Raw genomic sequence first — 20,821 nt, forward strand, 5'->3', positions numbered from 1 at the left:
AGTTATGCCATCAGTATTCAAATACCAGCAGGGTCACCCATGGCAGACAGGTTTCAGCTGAGCTCCCAGACGAAGACTAGGAAGAAGAAACCAGCGGTCTACTTCTGAAAAGAATTAGCCAGTGAAAACCATAAAGATTACAGCCTTGGAAACACTATGGAGCAATTCTTCTGTGTCCTATAGGGTCACTAGGAGTCAGAAATGACTCTATGGGTTTCTTTTTTGTTTTTTTTAACATAGAAAATAATTTGCTTATTTATTTTTGTCTGTCCTCCATGCCCCACATACACACATGCCAAAGAATAAGCTCCCTAATGGCAGGGATCTTTGTCTTGTTCACTGACTTAGGCCAAGGCTGCCTGGACTACAGTAGAACTCAGTAAATATTTGTTGCATGAATTAATGACTAAATGAATGAGTGATAAGCTCATAGACATGTACCCCTCCCATTTTGCATACATTTGGGGCAGCTTGTTAACAGCTGTTTAGGAGCATTGGGCTTTGTGGGCCCAAAATAAATTCTGAGTGAAGAGTAACAGTCCTTCCCTCAGGAACTACAATGAAAACCCACAAAAATGTCAGAAAAGAAACCAGGTTCAATTTTTTAGAAGCCAGCTTAAAGCAAAATATACCTAATAAGACAGAGGCTTAAGCAGCATAAAGCTGTTTAGAAATGGAGGCATTTACTGAGTAAAGAAGTATCACCAGCATCAGTAAGGGCAGTAAGGGGAGACAGAAAATATCTTCAAACGAGAGATAAGACACTTCAGCCAGGGGCAAGGACAGGATCAGCAAACTGGATCAAGTGATAGGAATGAAGAGAAGTGATAGACATTCAGCACCTCCCTGGTGGGTCATTCAGGGTATAACTTATCTTGTTCCTTTCTCTACTTATCAGGCACAGCTCAGATGAAAAGAACAGAACAGGTGCATCAGCAACTGTTAAAGCTGCCACATCTTTGGTAAATCTCACTGATTTAGGCCAAAGATCACATAAAGCTTTGGGAAATTTTTTTACCATCAAAGTTCTACTTATATAACCAGATAGGAAAGTTTGGTCATTTCATAAATGTATGCATGTTGGACCTAGAGAGACTGTATCTGTGCTAAATCAAAACAGATGTGAATATTCATTTCAGTATTGTTTTTAATGATAAAAGACAGAAAGCAACCTAAATGTCCATCAGTAGGGGATTGGTTAAGTAAATTATGGTACATCCGTATAATAGAACAGGTATAGCCTTTATAGCCTTTAAAAGGAAAGATAAAAGCTCTCTGAGCTTATGTAGAATGATCTCCAATATACACTGTTAAATGAAAAAGATGTGCTGTGGATTGAATTGTGTCCCCTCAAAAGATATGTTGAAGTCCTAACCTCCAGTACCTGTGAATGTGGCCTTGTTTGGATGATGTCGTTGAAGATCTTATCAATTAATATGAAGTCATACTGGAGGAGGGTGGATCCTAATCCACTATGAGTGGTAAAAAGCAAACCAAAACCAAACCCGTTGCCATTGAGTCAATTCCAACTCAGTGACCCCAAAGGACAGAGTAGAACTGCCCCATAGAGTTTCCAGGGACTGCCTGGTGGACTTGAACTGCCGACCTTTTGGTTAGCAGCCATAGCACTTAACCACTATATCACCAGGGCTCCCAATATGAGTGTCAGCGTCCTTATGAAAGGAGAAGAGACACAGGGACACACACACAGGGAAGATGGAAGCAGAGATGGAGTTACGCTGAAGCTGCAAGTCAAGGAACACCTGGGGCTACCAGAAGCTGGAAGAGACGAAGGATCTTCCCTAGAGCCATTGAGAGAGCGTGGCCCTGCTGACACACTGAATTTGGACTTCCAGCTTCCAGAACTGTGAAACAATACATTTCTGTCATTTTAAGCCACCCATGTTGTGATACTTTGTGATGGCACCTGTAGGAAACTAATACATACTACTACAATGGGGCTAGAGGGTGGGGAGACAACAGATACCTGAAGGTTTACAAACACTAACCATGTATGAAAAGAGATACGGGAAATTATTCCCTCTAAGGAGGCATCTGGGTGACTGGGGTGCAGGGAAAGGAGAAAGATCTACTTTTCACTGTATACCCTTTGTACCTATTGAATTTTGCTCTACACACTTATTCAAAATTGATAGGATAAAGTAAATAGACTAACCTACTCAATCAACAGATGATGACATTAGTGTTCTATATGGAAAGACATTCATTCATTCAGTAAACTTTATTATATACCTAATGCATGTCATAAAAGGTCCCTGGGTGGTGCAAAGGGTTTGCACTCAACTACTAACATAAAGGTTGCAGGTTGGAATCCACTCAGAGATGCTGTGAAAAAATGCCACACAGCCAAGAAAACCCTATGGTGCAGTTCTATTCTGTAACACACAAGGTTGCTATGAGTCAGAATCCACTGGACAGCAACAGGTTAATGCATGCCTTTGGCATACGAAAAGGAATCAGCCTATAGTTGTATGAGATGTCATCATTGAGGAAACGGGGTGATGGGTACGTGGGACCTATCTGTACTGTCTTTGAAACTTTTAATTATTTCAAAATAAGGAGTTAAAAAAATGGCTTACCAGTCATTACATGCAAGTAGCTAACAGAACAGTGAGAATCAGCCTCCTTTTTCCTTTCTTCCCTCTTTCTTTCCTTTCTTCAGCAGGGAAGTCAGTAAAAGATTATGATGAAGTAGGATAAGTATAGGTTAACTATTTTACAAAAAAAAAACTTTTAAGAGCTTGAGCCTCATCTTGCTTCTTTAAGATAATTCAAATTTAAGACATGCTAGCTAGCATTCTTCCACAATATATCTATTTCTGGAAACTTACATTTATTGTATTTAAACATCATGTAATTCTCTTGAAAGGCACAATAGATGTTATACAGACAAGTAGCGGCAATTCTTTCAAGACTCTTAGAAGTGCCTCTTCCACCTTTGAAGTACACCATCAATCCACTTCGACTTTGAGCCTGGAGGCGGAAGGCCGACCTGGGCCCCAACTCATCAGTGGTTTAAACCTTGCTTCAACCTGCCCCTGATTTGCAGTGGCCACCCAACAGGGAGTCACAAACTCAAATAGCGCTCCAGGGGCCGGCAGGGAATGTGACTGAGTGAAGAGGCCAGGTGTAAGAAAAAATAAGGCCAGATGCTAAATGGCACTGGGCCTCAGGTAAGAACACCATTGGGAGTTGATGGCCTGGGGAACCCATTATCTGTCCAAAAGGTCACTCTGGCACATAATTGCTGTGAGGAACGTGGGCTCAGATCTTCTGATTTTGTTCAAAAGAAGCAAAAAATCCAAATTTATTTGTAACATCTCTTGGTTTTTAAGTGTTTGCAATGTATTGGTGTGTGGGAAGTGCCTGGGTGGTAAAAATGGTGAACGTGCTTGGCTGCTAACTGAAAGGTTGGAGGTTCAAGTCCGCCAAGAGGTGCGTTGGAAGACAGGCCTGGCAATATACTTAGGAAAAAATCAGTCATTGAAAGCCCTAGGGACCACGGTTCTACTCTGACACACACATGGTTGCCATGAGTTGGAGTCTACTGGACGGTAACTGGTATAAGGTATATTGCTGAGTAGTGGCCTGACATGGTAGATGCTGACTGGGCCTGATAGTGAAACTATCACTTCTAAACTATTAGGTGCAGGAAGAGGAGGAAGCTCCAAGATCCAAGAAGTATAAATACTGTGCCATATGTAGGAGACAGTTGTATCTGTGGGCTGCGCCCTTGACCATGAAAGGCACCTGTCTTCAGGATACAGTATTTAATTAATACAGAAATGTAGTCATATGCTTTCCTTGGCTAAGATAGGCTTATCTACCCAAGACCAGAAGAACTAGATGGTGCCTGACTACCACCAATGACCACCCTGACAGGGAAAACAACAGAGATCCCTGACGGAGCAGGAGAAAAGTGGGGTCAGAATTCAAAATCACGTGAAAAGGCCAGACTTAATGGTCTGAGACTAGAGGAACCCCAGAAGACATGGCCCCCAGACTCTCTGTTAACCCAGAACTAAAATCATTCCCAAAGCTAACTCTTCAGACAAAGATTAGACTGGACTATAAAATACAAAATAATACCCCTGAAGAGCGTGCTTCTTAGTTCAAGTACATACACAGGACTAAACGGGCAGCTCCTGTCCAGAGGTGAGATAAGAAGGCAGAAAGGGATAGGAGCTGGTTGGATGGACATGGGAAATCTGTGGTGGAGAGAGGAATTGTGCTGTCACATTATAGGGATAGCAACTAGGGTCACATAACAGTATGTGTATAAATTTTTATATGAGAAACTAACTTGAGCTGTAAACTTCCACCTAAAGCACAATTAAAAAAAAAAAACAAAAACCTGATCTAGATGACAAGTTCATTAGAGTTTTGAAAGATAGACTAGTCAGGTTACTTTTACACTGATTATGCCTCTATTTGAAGACAAAAGGAGAATTGAGAGAAAATACTAAAAGAAAATTAAGGCCAATCATTTGCTTTTGTCCAACTGAGATTGAGGTTGGTCAAGAAACCCAACTTTTGTTAGAAGCAATTGAGTCAAACATAGCTTCATCTTGAGATCTCTAGTATCTACTTCACAAAAAAAAGAAATCTTTTGTGAATCAAGAGAAATGAAAAAGAATTCCAAAGCAAAAAAATCTAAAATAAAGTGTTCAATACATTAATGAAATAAGTGAATTAATTTTCAAACTAGAGTTCCTTGTTGTTTCAACTTGAAAGCAAATAAACCACTACATAGAAAAATGATAAAACTGTAATCTCCAAAGGTAATTCAGAATTCAGAAAGGCCACTCATGTTATTGCTGAAAGACACTTTGTTGTTATTGTTGAAAAAATATTTAGGATTACATGTAGATGCAATGAAAGCATATAAAAGGAAAGCCAGGGACTCAAGATGATGGGTGACTCAAGTAGAAGAAGGCAGGGGTATGAGATGGAAGGACCTTGTGATTATATATTCCCTTTTTTGTGAAACCAAAACATATGCATTCATGCAGGGGAGTGTATACATATAAAATTTCAGGAAGGATACAGAAGAAGCTGTTATCAGTAGTGTATGAGAAAAAGAAAACTGGAAGTTCGGGATGGGAGAGAGGCTGAATGTATTGAAACCCCTTCTCAGAAACAGAAAACTCAAGCTGCCTAAAGCAAAAAAAAAAAAAAGGGAGAGGGATTTAATGAGTCATATAACTGCAATGTTGGTTTCAGGCACAGCTGGATCCAGGGGCTCAAAAGATATTATTAGGTATCATCTTTTTCTAGCTCTTGGCCCTGCCTTCTTGGAGCTACCATATTTCTCAGTTTTTGTAGGGTGCATATTGCCAGCACTCCCAGTGAAAAGAGAATGTCTTTCATATCAGTTCCAACCCAAGTTATGGGTTGCCTCTCATTGGCTAGAGCTGGTTAACATACACCTCACTGAACCAATCACTATGGCTAAACAAAACCAAACCCATTGCTGTTGAGTTGATTCCAACTCATGGCAACTGTGTAGGATGGAGAAGAACTGTCCCATAGTGTTTCTAAGGAGCGACTGGTGGATTTGAACTGCTGACATTTTGGTTAACAGCTGAACTCTTAACCAGTGCACCACCGGGGCTCCTCACTATGGAATGGAATATGCTGGCTGACTAGGCTTGACTCATATACCCTTCTCTGGAGCTGGATTAGACTCATCCAACCATGAAGACTAAGAGTGGCCAATGTCTGTTTCCCCTTAGAAATGGGGGAATGGATACTAGGCATGCAAAACGTACAAAATCTAACATAGATGCCTAGTCACCTCCTCTAACATCTTCCCTGGCTCCCCAACCCTGGGTGGACAGATGTTCCTCCTCCTGTTCCCCTCCCACCTTGAGCTGATCTCTCTTCGAGCTTGGATCACATTGTACAATATTCCTGGATTTGTGTGTCTGATTACTCCTACTAGTCCATTTAACTATTTGAGGGCAAGGACTATGCTTTTTGCTTAAGTAGGTTGTGTTGTTGTTGTTGGGTACCACTGAGTCAATTCCAACTCATAATGACCCCATATAACAGAGTAGAACTGCCCCATAGGATTTTCCTGGCAGTGATCTTTACGGAAGCAGGTCACTACGTCTTCCTCCCGCGAAGCTTCTGGGTGTGTTCAAACTGTAAACTTTTGGTTAGCATCCGAGTGCTTAACTGTTGTGCCACAACGGCTCCTTTTTTTTTTTTTTTTTATAACTTTTATTAAGCTTCAAGTGAACGTTTACAAATCCAATCAGTCTGTCACATATAAGTTTACATACATCTCACTCCCTACTCCTACTTGCTCTCCCCCTCTTGAGTCAGCCCTTTCAGTCTCTCCTTTCTTGACAATTTTGCCGGCTTCCCTCTCTCTCTATCCTCCCATCCCCCCTCCAGACAAGAGTTGCCAACACAATCTCAAGTGTCCACCTGATATAATTAGCTCACTCTTCATCAGCGTCTCTCTCCCACCCGCTGACCAGTCCGTTTCATTTCTGATGAGTTGCCTTCGGGGATGGTTCCTGTCCTGTGTCAACAGAAGGTCTGGGGAGCATGGCCGCCGGGATTCCTCCAGTCTCAGTCAGACCATTAAGTTTGGTCTTTTTATGAGAATTTGGGGTCTGTATCCACTGATCTCCTGCTCCCTCAGGGGTCCTCTGTTGTGCTCCCTGTCAGGGCAGTCATCGATTGTGGCCGGGCACCAACTAGTTCTTCTGGTCTCAGGATGATGTAGGTCTCTGGTTCATGTGGCCCTTTCTGTCTCTTGGGCTCTTAGTTGTCGTGTGGTCTTGGTGTTCTTCATTTTCCTTTGCTCCAGGTGGGTTGAGACCAATTGCTGCATCTTAGATGGCAGCTTGTTAGCATTTAAGACCCCAGACGCCACATTTCAAAGTGGGATGCAGAATGATTTCATAATAGAATTATTTTGCCAATTGACTTAGAAGTCCCGGCAAACCATGTTCCCCAGACCCCCGCGCTTGCTCCGCTGACCTTTGAAGCATTCATTTTATCCTGGAAACTGCTTTTGGTCCAGTCCAATTGAGCTGACCTTCCGCGTATTGAGTGTTGTCTTACCCTTCACCTAAAGCAGTTCTTATCTACTGATTAATCAATAAAAAACCCTCTCCCACCCTCCCTCCCTCCCCCCCTCGTAACCACAAAAGTATGTGTTCTTCTCAGGTTTACTATTTCTCAAGATCTTATAATAGTGGTCTTATACAATATTTGTCCTTTTGCCTCTGACTAATTTCACTCAGCATAATGCCTTCCAGGTTCCTTCATGTTATGAAATGTTTCACAGATTCGTCACTGTTCTTTATCGATGCGTAGTATTCCATTGTGTGAATATACCACAATTTATTTACCCATTCATCCGTTGACGGACACCTTGGTTGCTTCCAACTTTTTGCTATTCTAAACAGAGCTGCAATAAACATGGGTGTGCATATATCTGTTTGTATGAAGGCTCTTGTATCTCTAGGGTATATTCCCAGGAGTGGGATTTCTGGGTTGTATGGTAGTTCTATTTCTAACTGTTTAAGATAACGCCAGATAGATTTCCAAAGTGGTTGTACCATTTTACATTCCCACCAGCAGTGTATGAGAGTTCCAATCTCTCCACAGCCTCTCCAACATTTATTATTTTGTGTTTTTTGGATTAATGCCAGCCTTGCTGGTGTGAGATGGAATCTCATCGTAGTTTTAATTTGCATTTCTCTAATGGCTAATGATCGAGAGCATTTTCTCATGTATCTGTTGGCTGCCTGAATATCTTCTTTAGTGAAATGTGTGTTCATATCCTTTGCCCACTTCTTGATTGGGTTGTTTGTCTTTTTGTGGTTGAGTTTTGACAGAATCATGTAGATTTTAGAGATCAGGCGCTGGTCGGAGATGTCATAGCTGAAAATTCTTTCCCAATCTGTAGGTGGTCTTTTTACTCTTTTGGAGAAGTCTTTAGATGAGCATAGGTGTTTGATTTTTAGGAGCTCCCAGTTATCTGGTTTCTCTTCATCATTTTTGGTAATGTTTTGTATTCTGTTTATGCCCTGTATTAGGGCTCCTAGGGTTGTCCCAATTTTTTCTTCCATGATCTTTATCGTTTTAGTCTTTATGTTTAGGTCTTTGATCCACTTGGAGTTAGTTTTTGTGCATGGTGTGAGGTATGGGTCCTGTTTCATTTTTTTGCAAATGGATATCCAGTTATGCCAGCACCATTTGTTAAAGAGACTATCTTTTCCCCAATTAACTGACACTGGTCCTTTGTCAAATATCAGCTGCTCATACATGGATGGATCTATGTCTGGGTTCTCAATTCTGTTCCATTGGTCTATGTGTCTGTTGTTGTACCAATACCAGGCTGTTTTGACTACTGTGGCTGTATAATAGGTTCTGAAGTCAGGTAAGGTGAGGCCTCCCACTTTCTTCTTCTTTTTCAGTAGTGCTTTGCTTATCTGGGGCTTCTTTCCCTTCCATATGAAATTGGTGATTTGTTTCTCTATCCCCTTAAAATATGACATTGGAATTTGGATCGGAAGTGCATTAAATGTATAGATGGCTTTTGGTAGAATAGACATTTTTACTATGTTAAGTCTTCCTATCCATGAGCAGGGTATGTTTTTCCACTTAAGTATGTCCTTTTGAATTTCTTGTAGTAGAGCTTTGTAGTTTTCTTTGTATAGGTCTTTTACATCCTTGGTAAGATTTATTCCTAAGTATCTTATCTTCTTGGGGGCTACTGTGAATGGTATTGATTTGGTTATTTCCTCTTCGGTGTTCTTTTTGTTGATGTAGAGGAATCCAAGTGATTTTTGTATGTTTATTTTATAACCTGAGACTCTGCCAAACTCTTCTATTAGTTTCAGTAGTTTTCTGGAGGATTCCTTAGGGTTTTCTGTGTATATAATCATGTCATCTGCAAATAGTGATAACTTTACTTCTTCGTTGCCAATCCGGATACCTTTTATTTCTTTGTCTAGCCTAATTGCCCTGGCTAAGACTTCCAACACGATGTTGAATAAGAGCGGAGATAAAGGGCATCCTTGTTTGGTTCCCGTTCTCAAGGGAAATGCTTTCAGGTTCTCTCCATTTAGAGTGATATTGGCTGTTGGCTTTGCATAGATGCCCTTTATTATGTTGAGGAATTTTCCTTCAATTCCTATTTTGGTAAGAGTTTTTATCATGAATGGGTGTTGGACTTTGTCAAATGCCTTTTCTGCATCAATTGATAAGATCATGTGGTTTTTGTCTTTTGTTTTATTTATGTGATGGATTACATTAATGGTTTTTCTGATATTAAACCAGCCTTGCATACCTGGTATAAATCCCACTTGATCAGGGTGAATTATTTTTTTGATGTGTTGTTGGATTCTATTGGCTAGAATTTTGTTCAGGATTTTTGCATCAATGTTCATGAGGGATATAGGTCTATAATTTTCTTTTTTTGTAATGTCTTTACCTGGTTTTGGTATCAGGGAGATGGTGGCTTCATAAAATGAGTTGGGTAGTATTCCGTCATTTTCTATGCTTTGGAATACCTTTAGTAGTAGTGGTGTTAACTCTTCTCTGAAAGTTTGGTAGAACTCTGCAGTGAAGCCATCCGGGCCAGGGCTTTTTTTTGTTGGGAGTTTTTTGATTACCGTTTCAATCTCTTTTTTTGTTATGGGTCTATTTAGTTGTTCTACTTCTGAATGTGTCAGTTTAGGTAGGTAGTGTTTTTCTAGGAATTCATCCATTTCTTCTAGGTTTTCAAATTTGTTAGAGTACAATTTTTCGTAGTAATCTGAAATGATTCTTTTAACTTCATTTGGTTCTGTTGTGATGTGGTCCTTCTCGTTTCTTATTCGGGTTATTTGTTTCCTTTCCTGTATTTCTTTAGTCAGTCTAGCCAATGGTTTGTCGATTTTGTTAATTTTTTCAAAGAACCAGCTTTTGGCTTTGTTAATTCTTTCAATTGTTTTTCTGTTCTCTAATTCATTTAGTTCAGCTCTAATTTTTATTATTTGTTTTCTTCTGGTGCCTGATGGATTCTTTTGTTGCTCACTTTCTATTTGTTCAAGTTGTAGGGACAGTTCTCTGCTTTTGGTTCTTTCTTCTTTTTGTATGTGTGCATTTATTGATATAAATTGGCCTCTGAGCACTGCTTTTGCTGTGTCCCAGAGGTTTTGATAGGAAGTATTTTCATTCTCGTTGCTTTCTATGAATTTCCTTATTCCCTCCTTGATGTCTTCTATAACCCAGTCTTTTTTCAGGAGGGTATTGTTCATTTTCCAAGTATTTGATTTCTTTTCCCTAGTTTTTCTGTTATCGATCTCTAGTTTTATTGCCTTGTGGTCTGAGAAGATGCTTTGTAATATTTCGATGTTTTGGACTCTGCAAAGGTTTGTTTTATGACCTCATATGTGGTCTATTCTAGAGAATGTTCCATGTGCACTAGAAAAAAAAGTATATTTTGCAGCAGTTGGGTGGAGAGTTCTGTATAAGTCAATGAGGTCAAGTTGGTTGATTGTTGTAATTAGATCTTCCGTGTCTCTGTTGAGCTTCTTACTGGATGTCCTGTCCTTCTCCGAAAGTGGTGTGTTGAAGTCTCCTACTATAATTGTGGAGGTATCTATCTCGCTTTTCAATTCTGTTAAAATTTGATTTATGTATCTTGCAGCCCTGTCATTGGGTGCATAAATATTTAATATGGTTATGTCTTCCTGATCAATTGTCCCTTTTATCATTATATAGTGTCCTTCTTTATCCTTTGTGGTGGATTTAAGTCTAAAGTCTATTTTGTCAGAAATTAATATTGCTACTCCTCTTCTTTTTTGCTTATTGTTTGCTTGATATACTTTTTTCCATCCTTTGAGTTTTAGTTTGTTTGTGTCTCTAAGTCTAAGGTGTGTCTCTTGTAGGCAGCATATAGATGGATCGTGTTTCTTTATCCAGTCTGTGACTCTCTGTCTCTTTATTGGTGCATTTAGTCCATTTACATTCAGGGTAATTATAGATAAATAAGTTTTTAGTGCTGTCATTTTGATGCCTTTCTATGTGTATTGTTGACAATTTCATTTTTCCACATACTTTTTTGTGCTGAGGCGTTTTTCTTAGTAAATTGTGAGATCCTCATTTTCATAGTGCTTGACTTTATGTTAGTTGAGTCGTTACGTTTTTCTTGGTTTTTATCTTGAGTTATAGAGTTGTTATACCTTTTTGTGGTTACCTTATTATTTACCCCTATTTTTCTAAGTAAAAACCTAACTTGTATTGTTCTATATCGCCTTGTATCACTCTCCATATGGCAGTTCAATGCCTCCTGTATTTAGTCCCTCTTTTTGATTATTGTGATCTTTTACCTATTGACTTCCATGATTCCCTGTTATGTGTATTATTTTTTTTTTAATTAATCTTAATTTGTTTGTTTTTGTGATTTCCCTATTTGAGTTGATATCAGGACGTTCTGTTTTGTGACCTTGTGTTGTGCTGATGTCTGATATTATTGGTTCTCTGACCAAACAATATCCTTTAGTATTTCTTGTAGCTTTGGTTTGGTTTTTGCAAATTCTCTAAACTTGTGTTTGTCTGTAAATATCTTAATTTCGCCTTCATATTTCAGAGAGAGTTTTGCTGGATATATGATCCTTGGCTGGCAGTTTTTCTCCTTCAGTGTTCTGTATATGTCGTCCCATTCCCTTCTTGCCTGCATGGTTTCTGCTGAGTAGTCAGAACATATTCTTATTGATTCTCCCTTGAAGGAAACCTTTCTTTTCTCCCTGGCTGCTTTTAAAATTTTCTGTTTATCTTTGGTTTTGGTGAGTTTGATGATAATATGTCTTGGTGTTTTTCTTTTTGGATCAATCTTAAATGGGGTTCGATGAGCATCTTGGATAGATATCCTTTCGTCTTTCATGATGTCGGGGAAGTTTTGTGTCAGGAGTTCTTCAACTATTTTCTCTGTGTTTTCTGTCCCCTCTCCCTGTTCTGGGACTCCAATCACCCGCAGGTTATCCTTCTTGATAGGGTCCCACATAATTCTTAGGGTTTCTTCATTTTTTTTAATTCTTTTATCTGATTTTTTTTCAGCTATGTTGGTGTTGATTCCCTGGTCCTCCAGATGTCCCAGTCTGCATTCTAATTGCTCGAGTCTGCTCCTCTGACTTCCTATTGCGTTGTCTAATTCTGTAATTTTATTGTTAATCTTTTGGATTTCTACATGTTGTCTCTCTATGGATTCTTGCAACTTATTAATTTTTCCACTATGTTCTTGAATAATCTTTTTGAGTTCTTCAACAGTTTTATCAGTGTGTTCCTTGGCTTTTTCTGCAGTTATCCTAATTTCATTTGTGATATCATTAAGCATTCTGTAAATTAGTTTTTTATATTCTGTATCTGATAATTCCAAGATTGTATCTTCATTTGGGAAAGATTTTGATTCTTTTGTTTGGGGGGTTGGAGAAGCTGTCATGGTCTGCTTCTTTAAGTGGTTTGATATGGATTGTTGTCTCTGAGCCATCACTGGGAAACTAGTTTTTCCAGAAAATCTGCTAAAAAAAAAATGCAGTCAGATCCCTATCAGAGTTCTCCCTCTGGCTCAGGCTATTCAGATGTTAATGAAGCCGCCTGGGGAGGGTGGGGGAGGGAACAGAGAGATAGGAGAGTAGCACCTCAGAATATAGTCAGAGTTGCTTGTCTTGCTTGGAATGACTATTATATCTGAGATTCCCGCGGGCGCGTCGCCTATGTGTGCTGGCTGTGTGGAGATTGCCCCCGGGGGGTCTGGCCCGCTGGAGTCACGGTCAGAGCCTCCGCTTCCAGCCCCAAGCCCAGCGTCAAGGCTCCCCTACTGGGACGATGCCCTCTCGACTCCAAAATCAGTCGCTGCCTCCCGGGGACTTCTCGTCCCTCCAGCCGCGTGGCCGTGCCGCTCCCGAGAACCAGTTGGGCCTCCTCCCGGGGTTAGTTCAGATGGGTGGAGCAGCTCCCCGTGCTTGTGCCGTGACCGAGTGTCCCGGCTGGGACGCTGTTCTCCCCGCTCCAATACCAGTCGCTGCCTTCCGGGGACTTCTCCTACCGGCTGCGTCCCACGCCGCCCGCGCGACCCGGCTGGTCCCCTTCCCGGGGTTAGTTCAGGGGGGTGGAGCAACTCTCTGTGTTTATGCCGTACCTGCGTCCAGTCCAAATCCCTGCGGGATGGTTCCCCGGCTCGGATGCTGCTCTTTCTGCTCCAAGACCAGTCACTGCCTCCCGGGGACTTCTCCTACCGGCTGCGTCCCACACCGCCCGTGGAACCGGCTGGTCCCCCTCCCGGGGTTAGTTCAGGGGGGTGGAGCAGGTCTCTGTGCTTGTGCCGTACCTGACTGGTACGCTGGCTCCAGGCTCTGGAAACAATCGCTGCTTCCCAGTATTAGTTCGTTCTCCGTCTCTAAATCTGTGTTTGTTGTTCAGGGTTCGTAGATTGTTATGTATGTGATCGATTCACTTGTTTTTCCGTGTCTTTGTTGTAAGAGGGATCCGAGGTAGCGTCTGCCTAGTCCGCCATCTTGGCTCCGCCAATGGCTCCTTTTTTATGTAGGCAATCCCCGGCAAAATGCCTCACATACAGTTGGCACTTGATAAATATTTGCTAAATGCGTGAATGGCTCCTCACAATCTATGCCAAAATAAAATCCTGACCTTCCAGGCTTTTCCTTACTGGGCCCCAAACCATCCTTCCTGCCTTTTCCATGCTTCACACAGCCTATGTGTCAGCAGCCACCTCAAACATACCAGGCACTTTGCCGCTTCTAAGCTTTCATCTTCCTATTCCCTCAACTGGACTGCTCTCACCCCGAGGTTCATGATGGAGGAACCTGGAAAGGTTTTCTGATCGCAGGGCCCTGCAGTTGAAACCAGACACCTTTAGATTAGTAGAAAGCTTTTATTCTGACATAAAGAGAAATGAAGTCCTGATACATGCTCTACCATGGATGAACCTTGAAAACATCGTGCTGAGTGAAAGAAGTCAGTCACAAAGGGATAAATATTATATCATTCCACTTATAGGAAATACCTAGGGTCATATATAGAGTAAGTGTACACAGTCCAAAGTTTATTAGGGTTACCAGGGACAGGTAAGAGGGAGAGGAAAATGGGGACTTATTGTTCAGAGGATACTGAGCTGCTGTTAAAGGTGATGGGAAAATTTGGAAACAGGTGGTGGCAAGTGGTTGAACAACACAATAAGCACAACTAATGTCACTGAATTGTGCACATGAAGAATGTTGAAATGACAATTGGTTACATGTATATTTTCTACAGAAACAAAAAACCTTTTGATTAGTCTGCCCAGCTTCTCACCTTCACTTCTCTTAAGACTATCTCACACACACCTAAGACTGTGTTTGTTTTTTAAAATAATTTATCTTGACTAATCCCAAGATCAGCAGGTAAGCTGCTAGCTCAAGTCCCAAGAACCGGAGGTTGTATGAACAGTAGCCAAATGCGGGAACCAGAGAGAACAAAAACCCTCAGGCTTTGCCAGAAAGTCCACGTATATTGGATGCAGGCCACACCCCGAAGAAAATGCCTTTCAACTGACTGGCTGCTCATAGCAGATCTCATCATAGAGGTGATTACATTATATCAGGTCTCACTATGGAGGTGATTACATCACTACATAGCTGCCAAACTACATCATAACCACTGAGAGTCATGGCCCAGACAAGTTGATACACAGCTTTAACCATCATAAACTCTAACAATTAATTCCCCTTTGTGCAAAAGCCAGCTCTTGTCTGCTTTCTTCCACCTCTGACAAGCTGTGTGACCAAGTCAAGTTGCTCTCCCTCTCTGAGCTCAGGTTTCCACATTGTAAAACGAGGGAAATCTTCACCCTACTTCAGATGGTTAGAGTGAGGATGACATGAGATGCTGTGTGGGCCAAGGAGAGCATGGTGCCTGGAATACGGACATCACGCTGGCTCTGAGCTCTGATTCCCCCAGGTCTGAGTGGAGAGCAGATTTTGCCTGTCTATTCATCAACCCCACAGCATCTGGTGCTGTGACTTGCTTATAGAAGGTGCTGGGCAAATGCTTATACTTGCCAAAGGGGACCTTGAGTGGCAGCCACTCCTGATAAGCAGGAGTTCTTAACATCCACATGGCTCTCAAGTCCTGGTGCTGGAGATATTGCCTCCACTCCTGTTTGTTTCTTCAATGAGTTAGTGATTTACCACCAGTGTTTAATTTTGTTTAAACAGACATGACCCCATTGGAGCCCAAGGCTCTGTCCCAGCCAAAGTTGCCCAGGGATCAAAGAAGACCAAAGACACAGGGAGCCCTCCTGTAGCCCTGTCCCAGAATTGTCCTTTAGCCTACTGGCGTCTACCTCCACACTGTTGCCCCCTTGACCTTTCAACCGCACTCTGGTTAGCCCTTAGCATCTCCCTGAGATCAGTGTGCCCGTCTCTGGACCCCTGCCATACACCTCTGCTATCTCCATCCTTGTCTCCATCTTTCCCTTTCTTCTTTCCATCAGCCCAGTACTAGGCAACTGAGGTCTCCAGCAAGGGCAGGACCAGAAACATTTGCTCCCTCACAGACCTGCACACCTCCCTTACATCCCTCCAGCCACTCTCCTACCCAGGTAAGGTACTCAAAAGCCTCTGGAGTAGATTCATTCATTCCATTGATTTCATAGAAGACATTGGGACCAAGGACCCTTCCAGCATGGTCCTGTCACAAACACCCTCCCCCCCAACTCTGTGGCCACTGTTCATCACCCTCCAACACCTGGGAGAATGGACACACCTGTCACTAAGAGAAATGCCCTCCTCCTGGCTGGGGATTTGAACATCCTTCATTCTACCACCTGCCTTGGCTTCTTCAGGCCCCTAGTCTGGACTCCTTGTCCACCATCTTTGATGGCTCTCCACTGCAGCTTCCTGCCTGTATTAGTGTTCTAGGGCTATTCTAACAAATTACCACAAACTTGGTGGCTAAAAACAACAGAAATTTATTCTGAAGTTCAGAAGCCTGAAATCAAGGTGTCAGCAGGGCCATGCTCCCTCTGGAGTTTCTAGAAGAGAATCTGTGCCTTGTCTCCTACAGATTCTCGTGGCTCCAGGCATTCCTTTGCCTGTGGCTGCATCCCTCCAATCTCTGCCACTATCTTCACATGGCCTTCTCCTCCATGTGTCTGTGTCTTCTCCTCTTTCTTATAATAACACTTGGCATTGGATTTAGGGCCCATTCAGGTAATCCAGGATGTTCTCATCTTGAGATTCTGATCTTAGTTACATCTGCAAAGACCCTTTTTCCAAATAAGGCCACATTGACAGGTTCCCGGTGGACATATATTTTGGGGGCCCACCATTCAACTCACTACAGCTAATATTGACTGAGACCACAAGAATCCGAGTGCGCCAGGTAGTAAGAACAAAACACTGAAGACTGGAGGCTAAAAAGAGCCTGACCCCTTATGGATTCTTTGGTTTGCTATATATAGAATCATGTCATCTGTGAATAGTTTTACTTCTTCCTTTCTAATTTGAATGCATTTTATTTCTTTTTCTTGCCTAATCGCTCTGGCTAAAACTTTCAGTACAATGTTGAATTGTTGAATAGCAGTGATGAAAGTGGGCATGCTTTCAGTCTTCAGAAAACTTTCAGTCTCTCACCATGGAAAGTGATGTTAGCTGTGGGTTTTTCATAAATGCCTGTTATCACGTTGAGGAAGTTCCCTTCTATTCCTAGTTTTCTGATTGTTTTTATCATGAAGATGTGTTGGCTTTTGTCCAATGCTTTCTCTGCATCATTTGAGATGATCATGTGGTTTTTTTTTTCCTCATCCTATTAATGTAGTGTATTACACTGATTAATTTTCTAATGTGGAACCACTCTTGCATTCCTGGAATGAATCCCACTTGGTCATGGTGTGTGACCCTCTTAACATGATGTTGGAATTTTTTGCCAGTATTTCACTGAGGGATATTCATAGATGTTGGTCTATAGTTTTCTTTTCTTGTGGCATCTTTGTCTGGCTTTGGTATCAGGTTAATGCTGGCTTCATAGAATGAATTTGGAACTATTCCCTCCCCCTCTATTGTTTTTGGAAGCATTTGAGAAGGGTTGTTGTTAAATCTTCTTTAAACGTTTGGTCGAATTCACCAGTGAAGGGATCTGGGCCTGGACTTTTCGTTGTTGGAAAGCCCAGCCCTTTAGAAATGAAGGAAGGTTAGCGTGGTTGGAGCACAAGGAGAGTGGCAAGAGGTGAGGAAGGGGAGTGGGATAGGCATTTGTGTAGTACCAAGTACACTGAGGCAAGGAGGCTGGAGCTCCGGCTCATGGCACTGGTTAGACACGGAAGGGTTTAAGCAGTGGAGTGACAATTAATGTCACTATTGAATATCTGGCAAAGGGACAACTTGTTACCCAAATAGAAAAAAGGAGGATCCCTGCATCATAACAAACACAGAATTTAATTTCAAGAAGATTAAAATCCTCACCTTGAAAAGCAAAACCTCAAAACATTTTTAAGGAAATAGAGTTAAATATTGTTTTGGGTTTGGAGTGTGGGAGGATTTCTTAAACAAGACACACCCTAAAGGAAAAGAGAGACAAATCAAACTTAAAATCTTCTGTTAAACAAAAGACAATATACAAAAGGGGAAAGCATGAGCCCCTGATGGGTGGATTTTTATAACACGTAATCAGCAAAAGGTCAGTATCAGGAATACATAAAGAACATCTACAAAGAAATAGGATAAAGGTAAGCAACCCGACAGAAAAGTGGGCAAGCCACAGAACAGGGTGCAGCTACCACCCATCTGTCAGAGGGGAGGCTTGCGTGTTACTCTGATGCTGAACAGGTTCAGCGGAGCTTCTAGACCAAGATGGACTAGGAAGAAAGGCTTGGTGACCTACTTTCAAAAATCAACCAGTAAAAACCCCTGCGGATCACAACAGTCCGATCTGCAAGTGATCATGAGATAGCCTAGGTCTGGGCAGCGTTTTGTGCTATTGTACATGGGCTTGCCATGAATCGGGGACCGGCTTGACAACAGCTAACAACAACAACAATGGTCAATGAGTGTGTGAAGAAACACTCAGACTAACTGATAAATAGAAAAGGACAATTTACAACCACAATGAGATCCATTTCATAGCCATCAGATTGGCAAAAATTAAAAAATCTGACAATACCCATTGTTGGTGAGAGCCACGGGAACTCCCACACTGCTGGGAGCATGTGACTTTGGCGAGGAATTAACCAAAAACCAAACCCAACCCCACTACCGTTGAATCGATTCCGACTCACAGTGACCCTGTAGGACAGAGTAGAACCCCCCCCACAGGGTTTGCAAGGCTATAAATCTTTACAGAAGAAGACTGCCACACCTTTCTATTGCAGAGCAGCTGGTGGGTTCAAGCTGTCTACCTTTTGGTTAGCAGCCGAGTGCTTTAACCACTGCACCACCAGGGCTCCTTCCAATCTAAGTAGTCCTTATAAAAGAAGAGGAGAGAGAAAGACAGCAGACCACCAGGGTTCCCCACCGTTAGTGGCTGGTAAAGTTGACGAAGCATGTGCCCAGCCACTTCTCAATTCCGTTCCCAGGTATACATACCTGCAGAAAAGTTTGCTCCTGTGCACCAGCAGGCAGGTACAGAAATGTTCAGAGCACCATTATTTGTTATAGCAAATAGTTGGGGGGAGGAATGACCATTAACAGAACGGAGAGATTGTGGCCCATTCCCTGTGAAATAACCAAAAAGCGGGGCAAATAAATGAACTAAAGCTACATCCATCAGCTTGGTTGATTCACAAACGCGGAACAAAAAAGGTGAAGAAGAGCGCACACTGTAAAATTTCATTTAAATAAAGTGTACAAACATTAAAAAAAACACACACCTATTGACGGTCGCTGTTAGTTGCCATTGAGTCGGCTTCTCCTCATGGCCGCCTGGTACATAGCAGAATGAAGCGTCGCCCAGTCCTGTGTCATCTCCGTGATGGGTGGTACACTCGAGTCCGTTTTGCAGCTATTGTGTCGTGACCTCCAACCTAGCGGGCTCATCTTCCGTCACTATATTGCACAATATTCTGTTGTGATTCATAAAATTTTCATTGGCTCATTTTTGGAAGTAGATCACCAAGCCTTCCTTCCTACTCTTAGTCTGGAAGCTTGGCTGAAACCTGTCTACCATGGGTGACTCTGCTGGCATTTGAAATACCGGTGGCATAGCGTCCGGCATCATAGCAACATGCAAGCCACCACAGTAGAACATAATAAATGGGCGGGCAGACAGTTTAATAACATTATAATAACAAATAATAAAGCTATAAAGAAATGCATGGGATAATAAACATCAGGTTTGGATAGCGGTTACTTGTGGGACTGCCAGGGAGAGGCAGTTACTGGGAGGGTACACAGGGTTCGGCAATCTTGGGACTGTTATATGTCTTAAGCTGTGTGGTGGGAAATAGGTTTTATTGTAATCCCCTTTATATATTTTGGTGGGTCAAATATTTTACATAATTTTAAAAAAGGTAATGGTGTTCAGTATAAGGGTGGTGGCAGTAGGGTTGGAGGGGAGTGAGGTCTTGACGCTCAGGAGGCCAGCACCCAGCATCATTTCTGACCCCTCGAGCTCCTGGCAACCCAATCTTTTTTCTGTCTCTATAGTTTTGCTTTTTCCAGAATGTCATACAGTTGGACTCATACAATATGTAGCTTTTTCAGACTGATTTCTTTCAGTAAGCAGCATGCGTTTAAGGTTCCTCCGTGTCTTCTTATGGGTCATAGCTCATATCTTTTTATCACTGAATAATACTCCATTGTATGGATGTTGTTGTTGGGTGTCGTGGAGTCAATTCCTACTCGTAGTGACTTCATGTGACAGGGTAGAACGGCCCCATAGGGTTTTCTTGGCTGTAATCTTTACAGAACCAGACCACCAGATCTTCCGTCCATGGAGCCACTGGGTGGGTTCGAACTGCCAACGCTTCAATTAGCAGCCCGATGCTTAACCGTTTGTACCACCATGGCTCCTTGTTGTATGAATACCCACACCCTCTAATTAGCAACCTCTCCTTCTTGACCCTCATCCAGCCCTGTCATGCTTGTAGCACCCAGGTTTGTGCCAAGGCAAGAGAGACCAGGGTTTGGAGGTACAGACTCCAATTTCAGACTACCTGGTTTTGAATTCACCTCCACTACTTACTAGCTGTGTGATTTGCAGCAAGCTACTAAACCTCTCTGGGCTTCAGGCTCGCCTATAAAACTAGTACCTAGTTCAGGGTTTTGTGAGGTTTCAATGACGTAACACAAACAAAGCACTTAGCATGGTGCTTGACGTACAGTGCATGCAGCACAATAAATGTCATCACTGTCATTGTCATCGTCAATGCCCTCCATCTGAAGACCACCAGAATCACACCTGTAGTTGAAGAATCAGTTTTTTTTCAATTTTTATTGTGTTTTAAGTGAAAGTTTACAAATCTAGTCAGACTCTTATACAAAAATTAAAATACACCTTGCTTTATACTCCTAGTTGCTCTCCTCCTAATGAGACAGCACACTCCTTCCCTCCACTCTCTCTTTTCATGTCTATTCAGCCAGCTTCTGGCCCCCCTGCCCTCTCATCTCCCCTTCAGACAGAAGATGCCAACATAGTCTATTTGTGTCTACTTCACCCAAGAAGCTCATTCTTCACCAGTATCATTTTCTGTCCCATTGTCCAGTCCAATCCCTGTCTGAAGCTTTGGCTTTGGGAATGGTTCCTGTCTTGGGCTAACAGGTCTGGGGACCATGACCCCTGGGGTCCTTCTAGTCTC

This window comes from Loxodonta africana, chromosome 19 (genome assembly GCF_030014295.1).
Source record: "Loxodonta africana isolate mLoxAfr1 chromosome 19, mLoxAfr1.hap2, whole genome shotgun sequence".
NCBI lineage: Eukaryota > Metazoa > Chordata > Mammalia > Proboscidea > Elephantidae > Loxodonta > Loxodonta africana.